The sequence below is a fragment of the Protopterus annectens genome, chromosome 13.part0 (genome assembly GCF_019279795.1).
Source record: "Protopterus annectens isolate FY-2018-M chromosome 13.part0, PAN1.0, whole genome shotgun sequence".
In the NCBI taxonomy this organism is placed as follows: Eukaryota; Metazoa; Chordata; order Ceratodontiformes; family Protopteridae; genus Protopterus; species Protopterus annectens.
This window is the reverse complement of record NC_056747.1, coordinates 670,213,641-670,237,696: the sequence shown is the minus strand read 5'-3', so window position 1 is coordinate 670,237,696 and position 24,056 is coordinate 670,213,641. Positions and strand designations below refer to the sequence as shown.

The window sequence follows — 24,056 nt, the reverse complement described above, 5'->3', positions numbered from 1 at the left end:
CCTAGCCTACAAAAAATATATATATTCTCATTTTCATATACTCACATGCCATATCTTTTCAGTCTTATAAAGTTGTATGATTAACCAACTGAGGAGATGTTTTTGCAGGTTTAACAGTGATTATTTATGTTAGGATACCCCAAAATGCATAGTAGCAAGCCCCGCCCCTGGTGTAATGAAGGCCGGCTTTCAAGCTGTCAGACCTATTTATTTTTCAGTTGTTGTTCTTAAGAAAATTAGATGCAAAAAACAGACAGCATAACATCTAGTGGGAGCGCTTACACCCCCCGCACTCCCCTAACATTTAACAATAAAAATAAATAATAAAAGATGATAGTTTCATCCTGCAATGGTACAGAAAAACTTATAATTACCATAAGGACAGTCCTTGTAATGGCTGTAGTTCCTTTTTGGACTACATGGTAAACTTGGGGTACCATAGGAGTTACCCTAAGCATGTTTTTATTTATTTCATTTTTTTTCTACCAATATTCTGTTGAACCAAAAGATTATATGCAGAAAACCAGGATGAGAACCTTTGTAAGGCTTTTGTTCCTCGTATGAAGCAATGAAGAAATTTTGCTTAATGTGTTTTTTTTTTAACCAGGATGCTTTTGTTAGTAGATGGCAATGTATAAAGGAAGCATAGATGAACAGGAATAATAAAAATAAATACCAAAACTAAGTTAAAAAAGTGGTAAAACCACTTTATTAGGTTAAGTTGTTTTTTTATAGCAAGTTAGTAATGGAAAAGGAAAAGTTCTTATGAATAATGAAGAAATGGCAGTGTTTACAAGATTGGCTGAAGGCTTGGTAATAGCACTCTAATACGCTGCACCAGTGATTGGAAGGAAACAATACTTAAAGAATTTGATTGGTACTTATACACCATAGGGTGTTAACTATCTGAGTGCAGAGATGTAAAGAACAGAGAGTGTACATACCTGATTGAGGACACTGCAGCAGCAGCAAAGGATTTTGATAGGAAGTTAGTTCCTGTGCAGAGTTTGTTTCTGACCAAGAACTAAGAGTTAAGAGGTGAGCTGCTGATAGGATAACAAATATTTTTAAGCCACTGGATTGGCTGCAACACAATATATATGTTTTTACCCAGCACTTGTTATTTATGATCTAACAAAGGCTCAAGAAGCCAAAAGTGCTTATCTCAGCTGGGAATTTTGTGTGTTATTAACACTTTTATTCTTTTTCTTTGAATAAAGAGTGTTTGAGTGTTTTTTGACATAGCACAAGCTCGTGGTGGTGTACCTTGAAAATGTTCCTACTTTGTTGTACCACTTTGGGACACCTTTGGCAGTTGGGGTTGATTGATTTTGTTGCACTCCCCCAAATCGGCTACAAGGCACTTAAAATTGTGTATAGGAGGGTAAAGTGTGTATAGCAGAGGTGCAGGGAATTGGCAGCACCCTTGCTGGATGTGCGTGGCCATTTTTTTTACTTACGTTATGTTTGTAATGACTGACATTAGTTTTATATTTTAACTTTAAGCTGTTTAATGTTAAAAAAGTAAAGAATTAGAATAATAATTTAGAAATGTGCAAAACACTTAACTGAGAATCCCAATGGAACATCAAATAAGTAAGCTCTGCCCACACCTGCATGAAATAGGATGGTGTGTCCTAATATAAACAATTACCGGCTTACCTAAGACTACCTGTGTCAAAAATACAGGGCCTTCTTTAGAACTCTGTATTCTAAACAGCTGTAAAATAATCAGTATGACTTGTTAAATTTGCCCTATACCTCAACATTTTTCTTTAGGGCAGTAAAACCTATGAGGGCTGTAAGGAACAGCCCCATTTAGTAAGTACTCAAGAACTGTACAATAAGTATCCAGGAAGTGCACAAGTACTCAAGAACTGTATAATAAGTGCTCAGGAATTCTCGCACAATCTCTTATGTCTTGTTTTCTATCACAACAAGGTTATGTTCTTGCAGCAAACACACAAGTGCTTGTATAGGAACCTCAGGCATTTGTGGCACAAATGGTTGCTGCTAGGACATCAGTGCACATTTATAGTGGTTATGTCAGCAGCAACCACTAGCCATATACACTCCTTACTATGACAGGTGACTGAGCTATGAACATCCCTTTTGATGACAAAGAGGATACATGCGTTATATATATATATATATATATATATATATATTCAATGTTTAAAAAAATACACTATTCCTCCTATATCCTAAAATGCATGTGCCCTGTACACATTCTATAAGAAACTGAGCTGCTAAAATCATGACTGTCAAAAGGCTATATGCATTAGTAATTTGCACTGGGGAAAGGCCACGTGCACTACTGCCCACTATACATACTAGCTACTAAGGTGGTACATGGTCTCTACCTCTAAATGTCATTTTAGAACTAACTCTCAAATTGCATTGGTTATGCTTGACAGTAGGATACGCTGCAAAGGCAGAGGATTTGATTTTTGGCTTGGAATGCATGGGGTTGCTCATCATTCATACTTTTCCTACAAACCGACTAATAACCGCCTTCAAACCACATGGCAGCCTGTGCAAACTTGTAAACCTGCCGACAAGTAAGGATGCTGCTAACAGTGACAAAGACTATTCAGATGAGATGAAAGGGGGTTGGTGATTGAGACGTAAGTCAACAAATATCTCAAAACAAAAAAATTGCAAAAAATCTCGTGTATCATAATTCCCAGAAATTACTGAATAAAATAAAAACTCATGATGCGTATTTGAAACATAAACCATTAGAATAAAATAATATATTTCAGGTAAAGTATTACAAATTATGCATTTTACAACACAGCAATCATTGCTGCTTTTTTAAATAAACTCCACTTATAATTAACTTGCACATCCTGAGATTAAGAACTATTACGGTTTCATCTTAAGTGTATTAGAGATTTCTGTCATTAGACTTCAAGACACCAAAAGGCAGCTGGTCAGGCACAGCAGGTTAGTTATGAAGCATGTTAATGTCACATCTGACTGATCTACAATTAAAATATTCTTTAATATCTTATAATTAAAGACATGATTTTCAAGAAATGTCAATCGTGCTGTTAATAGTTATGAACATATTGACTGCATCTGTGTTAATCTGCATACTCTACTTACATAGTCAGTCTCATTTCAGGGGCTGTGTATCATTACTGTCACTACCGAATAAAAACTTATACTAAAATAATGTGCCATCAAAGAGGTTTGAATAGCCCTTCATTTACTGTGAATCCAGGGTGATAAAATGATCCTTACAGACTATCTGAACACTGCTAATTTAGAGAGAGCTTATAGATGTACTAATGTATATAGCTGTGTCATATCTGTACACATATGCCAGATAATTGGGAAGAACTAAAATAGATGGGCTTCTCTCCAAAACTGAAATTTAAGTTAGGCAGCTGTGTGCATATACTCATTTAATATAAAAAAGTGTTGGCTATATCTTAAGTTTAGAGTCTGTGTTAACTACATCTATTGGCGAAAGAAAATTAATTGTTGATTTACATCTGTCCGATGCAGGACAGAGCACATGAAAATATTTAACACTTTAATGATCCCTTTGGATCAGTTCCAGTCTACTAGAAGTGAGCTAGATAAGTACAGAGTAGAGTTTGCTAAGGCAGAATTTACCACTAGGCAGCTCAAAGCAAAAACAATAAGAGTTCTCTCCATTTAACCAACATTATTTGGCATTGTGACTAGGACAACAACAGGTCTTAAGATCCATTCCAAAGATTCTGGACCCTAGTACTTAGGGAATAGTAACCCTCCCAGTAGGAATTATATGGGTAGTTTCTTAATTTTATGCATACCTATTGACAGAGCAACTATATCACTAATATGGAGAGTCGGAACAGAAGATACCTAGAGACCTTGGACTTACTAGGTTTATCCCAAAAACTATCCCAGTCACTGGACCATCCTTTTTGGTGTGAGAGTAAAGGAACTGTTATCTAAGGCATCAAAAGGAAGATCTCCTGGGTCAGACAGCATCCCCATAGAACTCTATCAAATAGGATGGGAATCCTTGACGATGGTTTCTACGGAGCTAGATAACAAGAGATTGACAAGAAAGGGGTGGTGAATTCCTGGCAGCATGCTTTATGGAGGTTATTCCTAAACCAACTAAAGATCCTCTAGCAAACTACTCCAGTTGTAAATCACAATTATAAGCTTTTTATGTCCTTATTAGCAAGCAGCTTAGCCCCTATACTGCACAACTTGGGTCATTTTGACAAAACAGGATTTATTAAAAGTTGTACATCATTTGATAATCTTCTTAAGCGATATGTCATTGGGTCTATATTAGAAGACTGAAGACGCATTCTTTCAAATGCATCTTGGTCAAACTTAAAAGGCTGAAAGTGCAAAAAATTGAAGTGGTTGTTAAGCAAATTGTTTCCCTGGGAAAGAATTTGCTTGGCCGCTTTGGTACTTTGCCGTTTTCGGCACTGTAGTGCGGTCTCAGAGTTGGTATATTTATTTTTCCCTTGGAAAAAAATCGCTTTTCGACATTTCGACATTGTAAGCTTTCGCTTACATAGGGTCGGTTAATCACCATTCGCTTTTTTAAGCATTCATTGATCTAATATAGACCCATGTCTTTATAGACCACATGACTGGGAATAAAATCCACTGCTCCCCATAAGTTTAGATGCTGAAAAAATATTTGACAGAGTGAAGTGGGCATTAGAAAAAAATGAAATTTCCCTCTGGCTTTATGGACCTGAAAAGATTACTGTATAAAGCCTCTAAATGAAAGATTAGGTATGGTCAACCTCTAAGCACAGCAAATCTGGACAAAGCCAAAAATCATGGGGGGACAAAGACCCAAAATAGAGATAAATTTTAAATACTACTGTTATAAACTTAGAATGTTGCTAGAATAAAAGTTTTTGTGTTACTACGCAGTTACTGAAGAATATGAAATCTAAAACTCAAAGGTCTGTCATAATTTAGTGAATTCAATCCAAATTAATTTGACAGAAAACCACAAATTCTATGAGGAACAGACCAAAATATGAGGTAAAAACCCTGAACAGTTGAGAATTATGATGGTATCCATCTGAAATCTGTGGGCACAAAGATTCTAGGCAAGTGTGTCCATTATTTTTCCTTCTGTTTACATTGCATCTGGAGTGCCTAATGGTAAAAGTGAGGAATGTGTTACATCTGGGCTACCCAATCTTTGATTGTCATATTGTTGTATCCTTGTACACAGATAATCGTCTGGAATATTTGAGCAGACTAGAGGAACAGTTGTGGGAAGTCTTTAGGGAACTGGCCATATCTGGTAAAATCTCAGGTTATAAAGTTAACCCCACAAAAAAACGAGTTTAATAAAATTAATTATACAATGACTGGCCATTAATATTTGAAAATGAGCACACTGATTGGTCAGCCCAATCAACGTGCCCGTTGTAAATCCGAACATATAATAATGGAAAAAGGATGGTCGCCCAGACATTTTCCATTGGTATATACTATAACTTTTAATTTTTGTAGCAAAAATAAATAAATACATCCAAAAATCCAGACTCTGGACATACCAGAGAGAAAGGACTGAGAAAATACTAGGAAAATCAGGTACATTATTCAAAACTAAAGACATGTACCTGATTTTCCTTGTATTTCCTCCATTCTGTCTCTCTCCTACCCCTAAACTGTCTGAAACTTTTTTTTTTTTAACAAAAAAAAAAAAAAAAAAAGAAAAGAAAAAAAGGAGCAATGGAGACCTTCTTTTCTCCACTGCATCCTTTCCAAAGCAGTGATGTAGTGGATGTGCATGGGAACGCAAGTCCCATATACATGCACAGTACATCAAAAAAGGCAACAGGTTATGTACCAGAAGCAGAAGGACACCACGGCGCTGTTATACAAAGATATTATTTAAGAAAAGTAAGTATTTTTTCTTAAATAATGTCATTGTATAATAGCAATAATTGACTCTGTGGTGTGGTATATTAAGATTTACTCACGGTTGGCTTTATTTCATCACTCGGGCTTCACCCTCGTGATTAAACCACACCAAGTGTGGGTAAATCTTAATATACCATACCAACATCGTCAGTTATTGCTTAAATATACCCCCTCTCTGTACCTTGTTAGCTGGTTCAGATTTTTAACCCATCAGAATATCATGTCTTACTTGGGGGTTACATTTTCTGATGCAGTAGAGGAATCCATTAAAAATGTTCCTACAATTCTATAATACTGAAAATCAAAAGATATTTTCATTTGCAGAAGGGACTGAATTTTGATCTTCAACAGAAAATCTTAGCTATTTAATGGTTCTTTCTGTCCTTAACTCTGCATGGTACAAGTTTCCCAGTAAGTCCACATAAGGATACCTTAACTAGAATTAGGAAGATGATGGCCTCCTTCCTCTGGTCTGGAGACAAACCAAGAATCACTCGGGACTATTTATCCATTACACTCAAGGAAATTGTTTTTACCAAATTTAAATCTCTATAACAAAGCCATCAAATTAAAACACTTCCACCCATAAAGCAGGATTTTAGAAACAAATAATGCCTGAGAGTACGAGGTGGAATCAATGCACTGTATAAACTGTTGAGGACTCTCAAGAGCACTATCACTAAGCTGAGCAACACCTCCTCTGCAAGACGTTTTGAATACCGTTTATTATACATCTGACACCACTAATACCACTGCATGGATTGCATCTATTATTCCAATTATCCTGGCTAACTGGGGGTTCTCACACAATCTTTACTAGCAGGTATCAAGCTAATGAGCATATTTAGTTCTAGGGGCACTTAAGGATGGGGGATAATCCTTCTAATGGGTATAGGTTACAACACATTTTTAACCTAAGGGGTTGTGACAGGATATGGATAGAATGATTATTCCAGCTCTTTATGAACAGTAAATTGGGATTAGCTACAAATATTAATTGACCTAGTTGGGTAAACTAGTGGATTGAAGGATGAAGGGGAATGCTTCACCCCAAAGGGGTCATATCAAATATTTACAAAATTCTTTTGCATCCAAAGGCAAGAATACTCGGCAAATAGAAATTTATTTGGGAAAAGGTTCATCAGAATCATTCATTACAAACAGTATACCACTTTAAAAATGGTATACTGTTTGTAATAAATGATTTTGATGAAGTCTTTGTAGATTAAAGTGGATATTAAACATCTTATATGCTAACTGCTGCTTCTCAATAGTGCTTTTTGGTGTTCTTTTTTTTCTTCTTGGTTAGTCTGTTACTACCTTTGGCTGTGTTGTTTTAGTTTATTTGGGAAAAGGACCTAGAGCTAGCTATTCCAGCAGAGACCTGGTCTAAGATTATTCAGTTCCTCAGGTATGCCACCAGATCACAGAATATAGATTATTTGGTTATCAATGTTTCTTCCAATGTTTGTATTCTCAGGCTACATTATCCAGTATATTTCCTATGGTATCTCTGGGATGCTGGAAATGCAATGCAACTGGAATTGGGACCTGGAGACACATTTTCTGGGCATATCTAATGAGGCTACTCTTAACACATTCCTTGTTTCTTGTAGGGAATGGTGCACTGATTATTCTACAAGGAGCAACAATTTTAATCTACTCTAGCTACTGATTTTACTGTTTAAAAAGACTATAACAAATTCATGGAAGAAGAGATCTCCCCCCTCAAGGCAGATGACCTTGATCTCCTATTACAGGAGGTCCATCAAGTTGAGACTTCAATATATAATGGTAGGATCAAGTGCCAAATGACAGATAAATGGTCAAAATGGACCTCAAGACTTAAATAAATAATTCAGATATCTTAGAAATAACATTTGTTACAGTGCTCCTAGAGGCACCACAGAAATGAAAAACTCTATAAAGTTAGCAGTCCTCTTTAATATAATTCATCATGATTTGCTGTATTTCATTGACAAGCAATTTGTGTAGCACTATGAATTACCATTATATCCTTTTACCGTTTGTCAAGTTTGTTCTATTGTACACCTTTGAACTGTTATCTAATAGAGTTTGCACTAAAAGGTTTAATGTTCAGACCACCTAAGTGATGGAAATTCCTAGCAAGACATGAGTACTAGACTCATTACATCAGGGTCAGTTTGATAACAACCTTTTGTTGTGCTTTACTTAACGCATTATCAGTTTAATCTCAATCAAGAAAGTAGAGCTGTAACCACCTTTTATCTTCCTCTGACTCTATAATGTTTAAAAACAGCATGGCAGCACTTAGAAATAATCTCATGTAATTTAAAGAGGATATTTCTAAGTATTGTCTTTCTGAAACAATTCTCTCTCCCTCCCCCTTTGTAAAAATATAAACAAACTACCTACAGTGTTGAACTATTAAATTAGAAAGTTGAATGTATTTTTTTTGGCCTGATGTTGCTGACCTCAATCTTCTTCACTGATAGCTCCCTTATCATGTCACTCTCACATATCTGAACCTTGACACTCCCACTGGTGTGATTCCCTGGAATGGTCTTACTTCCTGGACAGCCTATACACATGCTGGGTCTCCTATCCACATATGTAGGTACTAAGGGGTATAAAACACCATGCACCAACAGTGGGGCAGGGCAGGTGAGGATTCATAATACTGTAGCTTGTAAGTTTTTTTTCTTTAGTCCCTCGCCCCCTGTCTGCCATGCACCAAGAGTAAGATAGTGCCAGGCGAAGAGCCATCATACTGCAGCTTGCAGGGTTCATCTTTAGGCTCTGCCCCACTAGTTTATTGTTGTAGGCTTGGCAGTGAATGATATGTGGCCTATGAGGATGTGTCTACCCTGAGTACTAGAGAAAACATGTATACTCAGCCATCCAGTATGTTCCACCCTGATGATCATAACGCACTCTCAACCAACAATCCATCCACACAAGCACATGCCATGCCCATAGGATAGACAACATACCTATTCTGTTTTCTTGAGTCACTAACTCAGGTTGTGTGGGCCATAGTCAGGGTTATATCCCTGTTTGCCATCTGAGGTGGCTTAGAAATTTAAGCATACATTTTGTTTGATCTTACCTTGCACTTCAGTGCAGAACTGATGTCCCTGCAGCACTTTATTTTTCTGAGGTTTCTCTTTCGTACAATATGTGCCTTATTACTAGAACATTTTATCTCCCCATCTCTCTGCATCAGTGTCCCATACATTTGGTTAAAATAACACTACTCAAACTTCTGTTTAAATCTGGGACCTCTAAATAGAATGGTCAGTAGTTTTGTTGCAGTGATACTGCCTTATTTTTATTCATTGTCATGTTTTAAACCCAGTGTAATGTGACCTTTTTATCTATAGCTAAAAATAGTGCTTAAAGTAAAACAGTTTTCTGTAAAGCTAGGAATGAGACCTCCTCATCCACTCTCTTGGTTTGACAGTTTAGGCATCATGACATTCCAGCCTCATCTGTTCTGTAATTTAACACATTAACAGTGTTGTGAATCTCCAAATGTTCAATAGATTTAAAATCACAATGAGAGGGAAAGAAGTCAACTGTGAATGACATTACATAGTAAAAGAGCTACGAATCAGTGGGGACTCATATATTTATGACCCCCTACCTAAGGGGAAGAAGGAAGGCAACACTTGGTAATGTCGGCTTTTTCTGGGGCAATGATCTTAAATTGTGATGGCTAATATGATGCAAATGCCAAGAAGACAACTATATCGAGATTTTATCCAAGTCCAACATGGTATGTAGTGAGGAAGATGAGTATAACAGAAATGCAGGCTGAGTTATGCTTTATTTATCTGCAGTAGGATTGAGCTAATTTTTAAGAATAAAAATATTCTCTAGGAAGAGGATATGTTGTACTTGAGCTGTTTGTAAAGAAATACAGTCAAGGATAATTGCATTTTCAAAAGTAATTGTATCAACTTCATTCTAAAATGGAATCACCATCTTTCATACTTGCCAAAGAATGCAGTGTTAAACTACAAGTTTGTGTTTTGAAGGAAACAAATTGTTAAAAATCAGGTTTCACTCCCTAAAAATCATCAGTAAATTTACTATGATCAGAAAGAATAAAGACAGGATAATGCTTGTAGTATGAATCCCCACCCCATTATCACTGCACAAAACATGTTCCAGACGAGAATTCTGCACAGAAAAAGGTTGAGTCCTCAATGGATAAAAAATTAATCAAATATAGATAAGCTTGAGCTTGGTACTAGAAGTTGTTTTAATATTAAAGCAATTCCTGTCAAACCAGATGCAGCTCTGTTATCAAAAAAACTTAACTTTAGAATGTTTCACCATAAGTAAAATTCATAAAATACTAGAAAATGACCAATCCAATGGTGCACAGGCCGGAAAACTGTTGGCATCACTGGTGTGCTAAGTTCTGGAATAGATGCATGTTGCCAGTACAGTTGGCTGGGGTGGATAGGATGAATATTTACAAATGTGTTTACAGCATCTTAATGATGAGAATGTATATGAAAAAGTTATGATGGAAGTTCATGGAGAGGCATTAAAACAATATAAAGAGATGTTGTATAAAGGGTACAGATTGGGTAACTTTTCCAAGGAAGACTTTGAAAAGCAATTTATAATTGATGGATGTACTATGGTTATATTTTATTGTCTCCCTAAGATACATAAGGATCTTTCACACTCCCTGGAATGCCCAATAGTATCGGCATGTAAATATTTTTACATAATATTGGTTTCACGAACACTTGTTTTCATTTGCTGTTAAACTTCAGTCATACATTAGGGGACACTTCAGATTTTTTTAAAAAAATGTCAAGTTTACAGTGGACAACTGAGATGTATTGGTTAGCCTTAGACATGAAAACTTGAATACTAGTATTAAGTATATACATGGAATTCAGGCTCTGTAGTATTTCTTGGGAGATAGTCCTCTTGCTGTTTATATTACTGAATGGATACAATTTTGTTTATTGAATAAATTATTTTGAATTTGATAATATCATATATCATCAGTTACAGGGTACAGTGATGGGGGAACCTTTTGACCACATTTATGTCATCTTATGTGTTTTATGAAGTGGAGTATTTGTATAAACATGCCTTTATTAGTAAATATGTAGTACAGTATTATAGATACATAAATGATTTGATTTTTATATGTCATGGTAATCAGGATTAAGTCTTGGAATGTGTTGAATATTTACAAGTGAATACATTTGGCTTGATCTTTGATGGGTTTCAGCGAGGGAAAGAAATACTTTATCTAGAGCTGGAACTGAAGGGTTGTGACACTGGGGAGATTAGAACCTCCATATACAGAAAGTTTAATGATAGAGGGCACTATTTACATGGTAACATTTGCCATCCCCCATGTGTTGTCTGCTCTACCATATGGAGAATTTTTGCATTTGCAAAGATTATGTAGTAATGAAGTTTTTGTTATGAAGTTATTGTTTTGTTTCGTCTCTTCTCACATATCATTAGCTTCCATAACAGAAACCTTTTTTAATCCATGCACCTAAATATTTCATCTTATCAAGTCCCCATATGCATGGGTATTGCTGAACCAATTCATGCACGGGTACATAGTTTACCACAATAGCCTTTGTTTTATCTTTATTTTATATCCTGAAAAAAACTTGAAATCATCTCAAAAATCTTCAAACCAAAATATCCTTTTCTGAACTTCCAAGCAAAACATATCATCTGCAAATAAATCTAACTTTTCTTGATAAAACAAAGAAGGAGGGAAATGACATTCCTTTCTGATTCCTCTGTTCAAATGCAGCTTGCCAAAGAGGAAGCCTCCTATTTTAATTCTTGGATCTGGCCATTTATATAATCCTCCTTATTAACCATATAATTTTATCAGGGAATGCAAATGCTACCATTGCCCTTCTCATAAAATCCCAGCTGGCTCTATTAAATGCTTTCTCTGCATCAAGCCTTGTGAACAATAGCATTGTTTTCTTTCACTCTGCTTCCCTTTGGATAATCATTTTGCTATTAATGTCATCAAATGTTTGCCTCCTATCCACAAATCCTCACTGATCTATATCTATTGTCTTTTGCAACATTATTACCATTCTCCCAGAGAATATAGCCATAGGCACTTTATAATTATGGTTTAAAACTGAAATGGATCTCTATGTAGCCAGAACTGAAGGACTGTAACTCTCTTTGGGTATTACAGCTAACACATGGTACCCCTACCCTCCTTTTAAAATATTATTAGAAAACTTCTAGATTTTCTTCACTTTCTTCCCTCCTAACTTCAAAATTGAGACTTCCCTGTCCTTTGGCTATACATCAGTTTATTTCATCTTTTTTCTGCCTCTACTCTTGTTTATAATCATTTTCCTCTAACATTTGCAAAATCAAGTCTTGCATAAATATTTCTATTTGTGCCTTTTCTTGAGTTTGATATTTCTTTGCTTTATATCAATTTTCATAATTTTTCCAAAAAAAATCTCTAATACCCCAATGGGATCTTTAGTTATTTTTCATGCCATAAGCTGTCTAGTTTGGCTACAGTTCTTTTGACTTTCTTTTGCCTAGGTCATTGTGCTAAGGTTTTTTTTTTTTTTTTGTGCTCTAGAGTTGTTTTCCAAGAACAGTTGCTTAACACCAGCCTTTTAAAACTCGTGCATGTTGTCTACATACTCCCATATTTCCCCTTAACACTCTGCAGTTGTTCCCATTCTTGTTCTGTGAAATTTCAATTATTCTGTAATAATTTAAGTTTTGCCAGCTCCCCTAAATGATTGCAATTTCTTATTTCCTGTATATCTTGCTTTTCTTTCCACAGTGTTTTTAAACTTCATTTTCATTTCATCCCACTCAGTAGCTATCCCTTCTAAAGTAATTTATCTCTTCCCTACTAACTCTTGAATCATATCTACTACCCATTCCTTAAATCTCTTTCTTTTCAACAGATAAATAGGAAAGCACCAGTGACTTGTATTTACATCATTACCCTTATTTACATCATTACCCTTCAACTTTAACTTAGTTTTTATTGATGCCTAATCTGATAGAATTATAGGATTGGTCATAGGATGGGTCTCAGAACTTTCAATTAAATACACGCACTTCTGTGAGATATAATTTCTATCCAGTCAATCATTATATTTGTATCTTGGGGGAAAATATGTAAATTCTATCTGAGTTCCTGCTGTTGAATTCACATCTTCTATACTAAATATTCTTGTATACTTCTTTAGAAATCTACCCTCTTTGATTATATTTTCTCTTGTAGGTCCACCTGATGCATTCTCACTATTACAAATCAGGTTTCAGCCCCCACCCATAAAAATATTTATTGCTGAAAGCTTATTATTTCTCCTAAGCTCCATAATGGTAGATTTAGGTGGAATATAAGTACATGCATAATCATCCTCTCCTGTCAGTAACCCCTTACTACCACAAATCTGTCATTATTGTCATGATTTTCTCTTCTCTCATGATTGGAGCCCCTCTTGCAATCAGTATTCTTGCTCCACCTTTCACTTGTCTGCGATATTCTTCTGAATGTCCTCCCTGAAATCTTTTCTTTGCTAAATTCACATGTTCATTTCTATCCAAATGCATGTCCTGTAATATTGCTGTTTTCACTCTACGCTTCTTAACCTAATCCACTGCTCTTTGCTTTTTGTCTCTACCTGTAATGCCATTTTCATTCCATATTAGTATTGATAAGGTAGCCATTCTGATAAAATGCTATTGCTTCCACATATTATATGTGATATTTCTTTTGAATATATGCTTCCATCATGAAGTTATAGGTACACATTAAGTGGTGGGCTGATCATGTACGAAGTTGCTTCTTCTCATCTCTTTTTGAGCACATAGCTCATTTTCCTACACTTTTTACTTCAATAAAAAAGTCAAGAAAATAAAAAACACATTTTTCACCCCCACCATTTCCTTTCAATTCACAGCAAACATACAAAACCACATACAGTTTTCAAAAAGGAAGTTTACCCCTCTAAATAGGAGCAGTTACCCTAAATCAATGGCTACACCCCCAGACATTAACTATACTAAAGTTAAAATTAACCATAATAAAGAGCATACTTCAGCCTGTGCTCTCATACAGACTGCTGTATGTTCTTGTCTTACCTTTATTTCCTTTAAAATACAGTTGCTTCACTTTTAGTTGTAATCACCAAGCCCTGGGACTGCATCTCTCTCTCACAACATGTTTGACACAGGTGAAGCCTGCATTTCTTCACTCTCAGATGTGGAAATTTATTCTACATAACCTTCACTGAAGCCGTTCTGAAGTGTACAGATGTACATTGGGGCTAGCTCAAGGTCTTCGTCATCCACCAGTTCCAAAACACACACACACACACACACACACACACACACACACACACACACACACACACACACACAGTCATATATATCCTCCCACTTTGATGTCATTAATGTATATAACAAGGGCCCATCCTGCCATTGAACAATTAACAGTTCAGACCATGTATGCTATTCAGTTACCTGCACGGCTAACCTACTGTACATTAAAAATGAACTGGCCACTGATGCAAGCTGATGACTTGTACTGGCTCAACAGAACCACTTGCTTACTTGCAAGCAGTCAATCTGAAATGGATGAAATAAATGGTGAAGAAAAAGCAAATAGACCCATATAATTTAGTCATTGATATTATAGGTAGTGATTAAGGAAATGTCCGTGCCTATTTAGAGCTATGGTAGGTCATGTGAGTCAAAGCACGAACTGAAAAGGTGCACAAAAAGCATAATATTGTTTTGAGCAGAGCTTGGAGTCTGGAGTACAGATGTGCTACAACTCACTGAAAATAGTTTGAAAAATTAAATAAAACATAGAAAATGTCCATGTTCTTCCAGTACTCCTGGACTATAAGTCAAATAAACAGTAAGTGAGCCCAAAAGGTTTATCCAGTACTCCAGGACATTACACGAATAAATGTCCCAGAAACTCTTTCTGGCACTCCAGGCCAATAATGCCAAAGTAACATCAAATAAAATGGAAAATATCCAGAGCATGTTTTCGAATAATGTGATGAAATAAACAAGCACTGAGCCCAAAAAGTTCACATGATATCCTTGGCCAAAAACTGAATAAAAAAGAAAATGTCCCAGAAACATCTTCCAACACTCCTGGAAAATAAAGTAAAATAAAATAGAAAAATATCCACAAAATACCTTCAAATATTCCAGGCCAGTTGCAAAAAAGGAAAGATAAAATGTCCTAAACAGCCATTTTGATACTTCAAGGCAGAGATAAAATCTCCATGATCCACTAACAATGCAAAAAAAAAGACTTCAAACATTTCTTCCAAAAGTGACTGTCAAGCAATCTAAACATGACCAACAGCCATGACCCAAAATATATGCTATGTACAGTTCCACAGTATGGGCCACTGATATACTTCCTCTGTTAATCTGTAAACATGAGTAACAACATAGTATATACAACACCGGGAGGGAAGCTCACTAACTGAGGGCAAATGTGAGTGAAAACAAGAAGAGACAGCAAATGCAGCAGTGAACAGCATGTCTACAAAATGTGCCCAATGCACAGCTAAAAGTGGGCAAAGCAGAGAAGTATATATGGTAGAGTGACACAAAATGTGTGATGACAAAAACTGTGCTGCTTAAATTCACACACAGTAAGCAGTCAAACAGCAAATCCAAAGTATAAGATAGGTAGGTCAGTATGGTCAAGTGCTGGAATGACGCACATCAACATTATCTGCAAGCAGCAGGTACCAGCGTAACATGTAAGTTGTCAACACAAAGACAGCACAGATGAGCCACACTCTGGACCACAGAGTGCCAAAGTATGTGTAGCATACCTCTCAACTGTCCAGATTTTCACATAATGTCCAGATTTTTGGGTCATATTTTTGGCCTATTCCTTATAAAATTGGTGACTTTCTGGCAAATCTCTGAGAATTGTAATAACTAAATAATGCCATACATTTGAGTTTCAGATTTCATTTCCTTCAGAAAATACATGCTAAGACATATGCTGCTATTCTAGCAACTTTCTAAGAGCAATATTTAAAATCTGTCCTTATTTCTGGTCCTTTATCTCCCCCAAACCAAAATAAAGGTCCAGCACCAGTGGAAGTTGCCAAAAATTATAAAATTAATAAATATACATATCAAATCAACTTGGGAGTGTAAACCACCCACAAGTCAGCACAAAAGTGCCATGTAGTAAATAAGCAAACCGGTTTCGGCTGTGTAAGCCTTCTTCAGTGCATAATTCAAACTAGAAATGACAAGATTCACATCAGAACAGTAGTTTAAATAACACATACCAATTAAATAATTAGTACATAATTTATCTCCCTTCCCAATTATTTTAGGCTTTGTCCAGATTTTTTGTGCTTAGAGGTTGAGAGATATGACATGTAGGGAATAATGACTGTGTACATAGGTAATAATGACTGTGTACAAACTGCACATGTTCCAGTCCACTTAGAGACCTCCAAATCATTGCAGAATCCATATTATCAGATAAACTGTAACACTTGTTTGAAAATACCAGCGACCATCCCAGTCTTTGTACTAAGGTAGTTCCAGCATTTAGCAAAACAACAGCAGGAAGATATGCAAATTACTTTTTCATCAGTAGAGGCACTATATTCCAAAGGCACAAGAGAAAGTCAGCTGGCAGTGATAGATGGGCAGGGCAGCCCCAATAGTCACAATTATAAGTGTGCTTAATAGTCAATGGCACTATAATATTCCTTGTTGATAAGTGCCTGGCAGAGGGCATCATTGTAAAGTCCACCTATATCTTTTGAAAGAGGGAATTGGCCATGATGTACTGACTCCTCTAGGTTGTCAGCATGCTTTTGCTCCTGGCAGATAACCCAAAGGAGTTCATGCATGCCACAGTTCCTAACATGACACATTTCCTTGAGATGGTGATGGCACCCCAGTATATTACTCTGCATCTGGGGAATGGAAGCAGCTGTTAATTCCTCCACAGACCACAGCTTCAGTGGTAGGTTGGTGGCAACCAGTGGGGCTTTACTACTCTTATATCATACCTATTACAATTATCCTGGAACCAGTCTAGAAGTGGTAGGGCCTTCTTGCAGTCGTAGTTATTGATGACCTTGAATGCACCTGCTATCTCACCTAGGGACAGATATGCAAGTGCAAAGACCTGTTTGACCCCAAGCTGGAATTCAGGATAGCAGTGTACTTAAGTTATAGGAGAAGTTCTGGAACCTGCTCTACATTATCTTCCCAGGAAGAATAGGCATCCATGCGCATGTGTTATAGGTAATGAATATGGACTGCACTTCTAGCTTTCCTCTCAAAATCCAGTAGTAAAAATTCTCACAGTACCAAACTCCTCTGCAAGAACTATGAAGGTATCAACTTTACAGCTGTAATAGGCTTAGGTTTTACAAGACATAAAACAATACACCAATGGTCCATACTTGGATACATTCAGTGATCCCAGTTATCCACAAGTGTTATAGAGCTGCTGTCACATAGTCATCCATATGGAGAATGTTCATTCTTTATCCACATGGGACTGTCTACTAGGAATGCCAGGCTACTTTCAGCTGATAGAAGGCAGACATGTTCTTGTCATTCTCAGCAGCCTCTTTCCTTACTACAAAGATACCACCACAGAGTGACACTTCCTTCTGGGACAAATCTACAATGAAGCTGAAGATCTTCTTCACAGTAGTCAGGCCCTCCCTTCTGTGCCTATGTATGAGATATTGCTGCAGAGCTCTTTTCCTGGGAAGGTGCTGGATTGCCCCATCACTGGCCACTTCTGTACACTGTTTCACTGTCCCACAATTGCTGCTGGAATATCTGCAGGTGCAATGGTTTCTGTCTTGGTAGGCACCACATCTATGTGGTCTCTAACACATCAGGAACTAATGGATGATGAGGAATGGTACATGTCACTAATTCTTTGCCACCTGCTGTTCTAATAGTGATGGCCATTCCTCTGCAATTTCTGTTTTAGAACACATCTCCAGTATGACTGACCAGTAGATGTATGTACCTGTTCTACTGAAAACTTTTGATTATAAGGATGCCTTTATCCCTCTGTAATATCACTATCCCTTAGGTATTTCTGGTAGTTATTGACACTACTCTCTCAAAATCACTGTCAATAGCTAACATTTTCAGCTGCAGAGGCATGTGTAGCTCATACTTTATTGTCAACAACTACAACAAGAGCATAGCCACTTTTTCAAACAGCTTGTTGATGCCAGTAGCAGGGTGCCAGTTGCTAGAACAGTGGGAAATTAGTGACTTAACTTGCAAAGCATTGAGCAACACAAAGCAAGATTTATACTTTCTGATCAGATGCTTTCTATTTTTGACCACTACAGTCTCAGCAACTCATAACAGAAGTTAGTGGCATGAAGCAAAATGAGTGAGGACCATTATCAGTTATCTAGAATGGTGATTTACACAGGTCTAAAAGGTTCCCCTGTGTGGAATCACTGTCATCTCCCTAGCAGGAAGACTGTACAGACTATACACTTTTCACATAGAAGGGGAAGATGCTCAACTATAACATGGCACATAAACAGAGCAGTTTCCTTCACAATGAATAGGGCCTTCCTTGCCATACTGAATATCCTTCTACATAATGCTGTAGGTGAGGCAGTGCATGTAAGGCCTTTGATTATGTATCTAATGCATACCTCTCAACCTGGAAACATCAAAAATCTGGACAAGGCCCATGAAAAATAGGTACAAATCTGTACGCTAATTAACATCTAATTTGCATACATAGTTATGTAACCCCACCCACTCCAGTGGAATTGTGGGATACCAACTCTCAAACGCAAACTGAAGAACAGACAACCAACATATAGCACCAGAGTTCCCCTGCAGCCATTCCAATGTCCCATTACCTGGCTATTTCACCACGTTTACCATAAACACTAATGTGTGCATACTGCTTTACTTCTACAATGATTATATGGATTTTATTTTTACATTTTATAGCACAATGCAAACACTAATAGACGTCTGGTTGCTAAACAAAGCAATACTGTCACACAATGAAAATAGACTTGGCATTAAAACTTCTCTGCCCTTGAAACTCACATTCTTTGAAACATCATTACAACCCACACCACATCCAAAGTCACTTACCATAATGTACATCAAGTACAGGGAGTGGTACTTTAACTTGCTATGCCAGCTTATGTTCTCCTTTTAAACACCTGAACTTCTCAATAGACTACTCCTTTCACAACACAGTACAAATCTGTATTTTTCTGAGACACGAGAAAGCATTCTCCAACACTCATCTGCCTAATTCTGCACACAAATAATAATGAGAAATAATTACATACTCAAATAATGAGAAAGCATCTGCACACAAATAATGATGCTTAATTCTGCACACAAATAATAATTATGAGAAAGCACACACACAAGTCCTCTTAATTCTGCACACAATAAATAATAATGAGAAAGCATTCTGCAAGCCTGTTAGTCTATTCTGCAAGGGCCATTAGCGTGATGTGTGATCACACACAAATAATGAGAAAGCAAGAAGTGAAAGATAAAATTCAGACTCATTCTGCAAGCTGAAAAAGCATCACTGTCTGCTTAATTCTGCAATCTGCATGCAAGTAATAATGCGAAAGCATTCTGCAAGCTAGGCCCTTAGCGTGATTACAAATAATAATGCTTAATTCTGCAAGGGCCGTTAATGTAATCACACACACAAATAATAAAGAGAAAGCAAGAAGCGACAGATAAAAAACTGAAAAAAACATCACTGTGCTTAATTCCTGCATACAAATGTTGGTGTGATTACGTTAGTACAATAATGAGAATGCAGGAATATACCAGTGACAGGTAAAATACAAACTCATTCTGCAAGCTGAGAAAACATCACTGTCTGCTTAATTCTGCATACAAATAACAATGAGAAAGCATTCTGCAAGACGGCCGTTAGTGCGTTCTTCAAGGGCCGTTAGCATGATGCGTGATCACACACAAATAATAAAGAGAAAGCAAGAAGCGACATAAAATACAAACTTATTCAGCAAGCTGAGAAAACATCACTGTCTGTTTAATTCTGCATACAAGCAAATGTTGGTGTGATAATGAGAAAGCAAGAATACACCAGTGACAGGTAAAATACAAACTCATTCTGCAAGCTTAGAAAACATCATTGTCTGCTTAATTCTGCATACAAATAACAATGAGAAAGCATTCTGCAAGACGGCCGTTAGTGTGTTCTGCAAGGGCCGTTAGCATGATGTGTGATCACACACAAATAATAAAGAGAAAGCAAGAAGCGACATAAAATACAAACTTATTCAGCAAGCTGAGAAAACATCACTGTCTGTTTAATTCTGCATACAAGCAAATGTTGGTGTGATAATGAGAAAGCAAGAATACACCAGTGACAGGTAAAATACAAATTCATTCTGCAAGCGGAGAAAGCATCACTGTATGCATACAAAAAATAATGAGAAAGCATTCTGCAAGCCAGGCCGTTAGTGTGATTACAAATATTAATGCTTAATTCTGCAAGGGCCATTAGCATAATTGCACACACAAATAAAAATGAGAAAGCAAAAATACACTAGCGACAGATAAAATACAAACTCCGAACTCCCCTTAGTAGATTGCCCATAATGAAGCATGATCTCACACACACACACACACACACACAAAGTGGTTCCAGCTTACCTTGAGTTGTTGCTTCCTTCCATTAATCCCTGCTCTCAAACTCTGCCATTTCAGCTTTCTAACTGCACACAAATTCCTCTGCTGTTCCCCCATTTCAGCTGCCTGGAATCCTGGCCGCACACAAGTTCCTTTGCTATTCCTAGTTCCCGCCATCCGGAAATGATGATGTGAGCTCCTTGAGCTCAATTCCGACTGGCTGGTAGCCTGATGGAGCTGACGTCATTGCGCACATGATGACATCAGCTCTGACAGCGTGAAAATTTTAAAAAAAGCAAAAAAAATCTGAAGTGAAGGGGTGCCATTCGGGAATCATGGCACCCCTTCATTTGGACCCCAAAACTCGGTAAAAAATGAGTAATTCGGAACGGTTGGGAGGTCTGATCTAATGTGACCTCACATTAGATACATCACCGTATAGTGTGTAACCTGCTATGGAGGCTTATGTCACTTATTCCTCTACTTTCAGTTTCTCTAGCACTTTATCCACTTTTCAGTCAGTGATATCTGAACTTTGATATTGTGTTGCTGTTTTAATCACCCCATCCTGGTCTTCACATTGGATGGTGACAGCATTGTCCATACACCTGTCATCAGACTTGGCAAAAGAATCCTAACAATGCTTACAATTGCTTAAGTACTTAAGATGGTTGACATAGACATCTTTTAGGAGTTTGTGTTCTTCGCTACATTTGTTGGCTTCCAAACAACTGTCCAAATGTCTTTCTTGTTAGAGTAGTTGATAGTGTGACCTATTTTTGCAAGGGATCGTGATTGTTTGGCCATAATTTTGTGCACTGTGCCACCGGATGCAGATACTTCATAGGTTCATAGGTTCATAGGTTCATAGGTTCATACTAGGCTATCTGCCCGAGGGCATTTATAAGCCTAGCCCATAGTTTTGTGGCTTACACCACTCCTTAGTTTGGAGAAACTATGCCCATTATTTAGCTGTGCCTCTGTCGAGCAGTGACACTGAGGTAACCCCTGGGGTGTATCTGCGATCTCCCATCCATTGGTCAAGATTCCTCTTGAACAGGGCCAGCGAGGTGCTCTGCCTCACATAAACCGGGATTTTGTTCCACAGCATAGGGAGTCTTTGGGTGATGAATCTATCCCTCCAGCATGTTCTATTAATAACCGTGTCGAGGTTTAAGTCACCCGCCCTTGTGGCTCTGAGGGATCTAGATTTTTTGAGATGAAGCATATTCATCAAATCTGGGTTTGACATGGCCTTGTATGTCAGGCATAGGTCACCTCTGAGCAAGCGATGCGCAACTGAATATAACTGGAGTTCTTTCAGTCGGGCAGCATAAGACAGATTTTTGAGACCCTTTATCCTTTTGGTGAGGAACTTTTGTGGCCTCCCCAGCTGCTGCAAGTGTCGGGTCAGATACATTCCGAATGGGGCATTGTACTCGATCATTGGTCTGATGAGTGATGAGTATAGGGAGACTATGACTTCCCTTGATCTAGATGTGAATCCCTTCATGATAAGGTGGGCAATGTAGAAGGTCTTCCTAACTACTTTAGCAATATGAGTGTCGAATGAAAGGCTACTGTCAACCTGGGTTCCCAGGTCCCTAATAACTTCTTCTGTGTACAGGGGATTGCCATCTATATGGTAGCTAGGGGTAACCTTATTTTTCCCGAAGGGTATGACTATGCATTTCTTGGCATTTAACTTGAGGCCATGGCTCTGGCACCAGTTATCCGTTTCTGTGAGACCCTTCTGAAGGATATCTGTGTCGGATGTGTTTTCAACTACGGCGCCCAGTTTGCAGTCATCTGCGAACTTTGTCAGCCATAACCCTCCTGTGTTTGCTTGTACTTCAGAAAAGTAGATGCCAAACAAGAGTGGGCCCAGGACTGAGCCCTGTGGGACACCACTTGTGACAGGCTTAGAGTCTGACATGGCGCCAGCAACTCTGACCCTGTGGGTTCTGTCACTCAGCCAGTTTGCAACCCATCTTGTAATGTATGGGTTTACATTTAAGTTGATGAGTTTTTCAATGATACCCGAGTGGGGTATTGTATCGAAAGCCTTCGCCAGGTCTAGGTAGGCTGTATGGACTACCTTTCCCTCGTCAATGGCCTTGGTGACTGTTTTGAAAAAGTCAACCAAGTTTAAAAGGCATGATCTGCCTTTGACAAAGCCAAACTGGGTTGGATCCAAAGTCTGCAAATTCCCTATGTCTTTATTTATGAGATCCAGTATGATCCTTTCCATGGCTTTGCAGATCAGGCTTGTCAAGCTAATGGGACGGTAATTTCCAGGGTCGGTGGAGGCACCACCTTTGTGGAGTGGGACCACAGTCACTGTGCGCCACTCCCTGGGTACGTATCCGGAGGTGAGACTAAGATTAAACAGCTGTCCTAACTGTGGGTTTAATTCCTCATTGAGTTCATGGAGCACACAGCCGGGGACACCATCAGGTCCCATGGATGCTGTGTTCTTTGCCTTGGAGAGAGCAGTTCTCACCTGAGCGTTAGAGATGTTTGGGGGGCTGCAATCATTTGGTATAGATATCTCTCCTTTAGGCGGGGAGGGTGGGGAGAAGTTTGCACTGAACCTGTCAGCCAGTATGTTGGCAATGTCTGTAGGATCAGTAATCTTCACATCATTTTGAACTAATTCTGAGCATATCTGGGAGTTTCCTCCTAGGTTTCTGACATAGCCAAAGAATGCCTTATGGTTGTCTTTAGAGTCCTTAGCTATTTTTTTCTCAAAATTAGCTTTGGATGATTTTATGAGAGCTCTTAGCTTTTTACTTATAGTGATCAGCGGTGTCTTACCTTTTAAGGATTTTGCTCTATCTTGTAGTAGCTTTCTCCTTTTGTTGTAGAGTTTGTTTATGGCTGGGGTCCACCAGACTGGATGCTTGCCTTTGGTACAAAGAGTCTTTGTTTTGCTTGGGATTGCCTGATCCATGCAGCCCTGCAGGTGCTGGTAGAAGGCATTTGCAAGTGATTCAGCGGTTTGAGTAATGTTAACCGCCGGCTCAGGGGCCTTAAAGGGGACCACACTAGTCTTTAGAAGTGTGAAGTCAGCTTTCGAGAAGTTCTTTACTGTGGTCTTTTTCATTTCGGGTGGGGGCGGGATGAGGACCTCCAGCGAGATTAGTTTGTGATCAGATCTCACCAGTGAGGGGTATACTTCTGGCGTTGAACATTGTGCTCCCATGTTTGTGATGATGAGATCAAGTATGTTCTCTCCTCTTGTGGGGATGGTGACTAGTTGTTCCATGGCATTTGAGTTTATGAATTCCAGGAACTTTTGGGCTAGAGTGTTTGGGCTTGAGTAGTGTTCCCAGTCTATATTAGGGTAGTTGAAGTCACCTAGTATGATGGTGTTCGGAGATACATTTATCCCCTCCAGTGTTTTCAGGAAGGCCATATGAGGTTCCTGAGTTTGCGAGGGTGGCCTGTAACATGCT

The 24,056-nt window shown here is 38.0% G+C and overlaps 1 protein-coding gene across 1 annotated transcript in view; it reads right to left on the bottom strand.

Annotated features, from left to right (window-relative positions):
* Window positions 1-24,056, bottom strand: part of LOC122788355 (calpain-A-like) — a 123,068-nt gene that overhangs the window by 38,028 nt on the left and 60,984 nt on the right. The window lies entirely within an intron of this gene.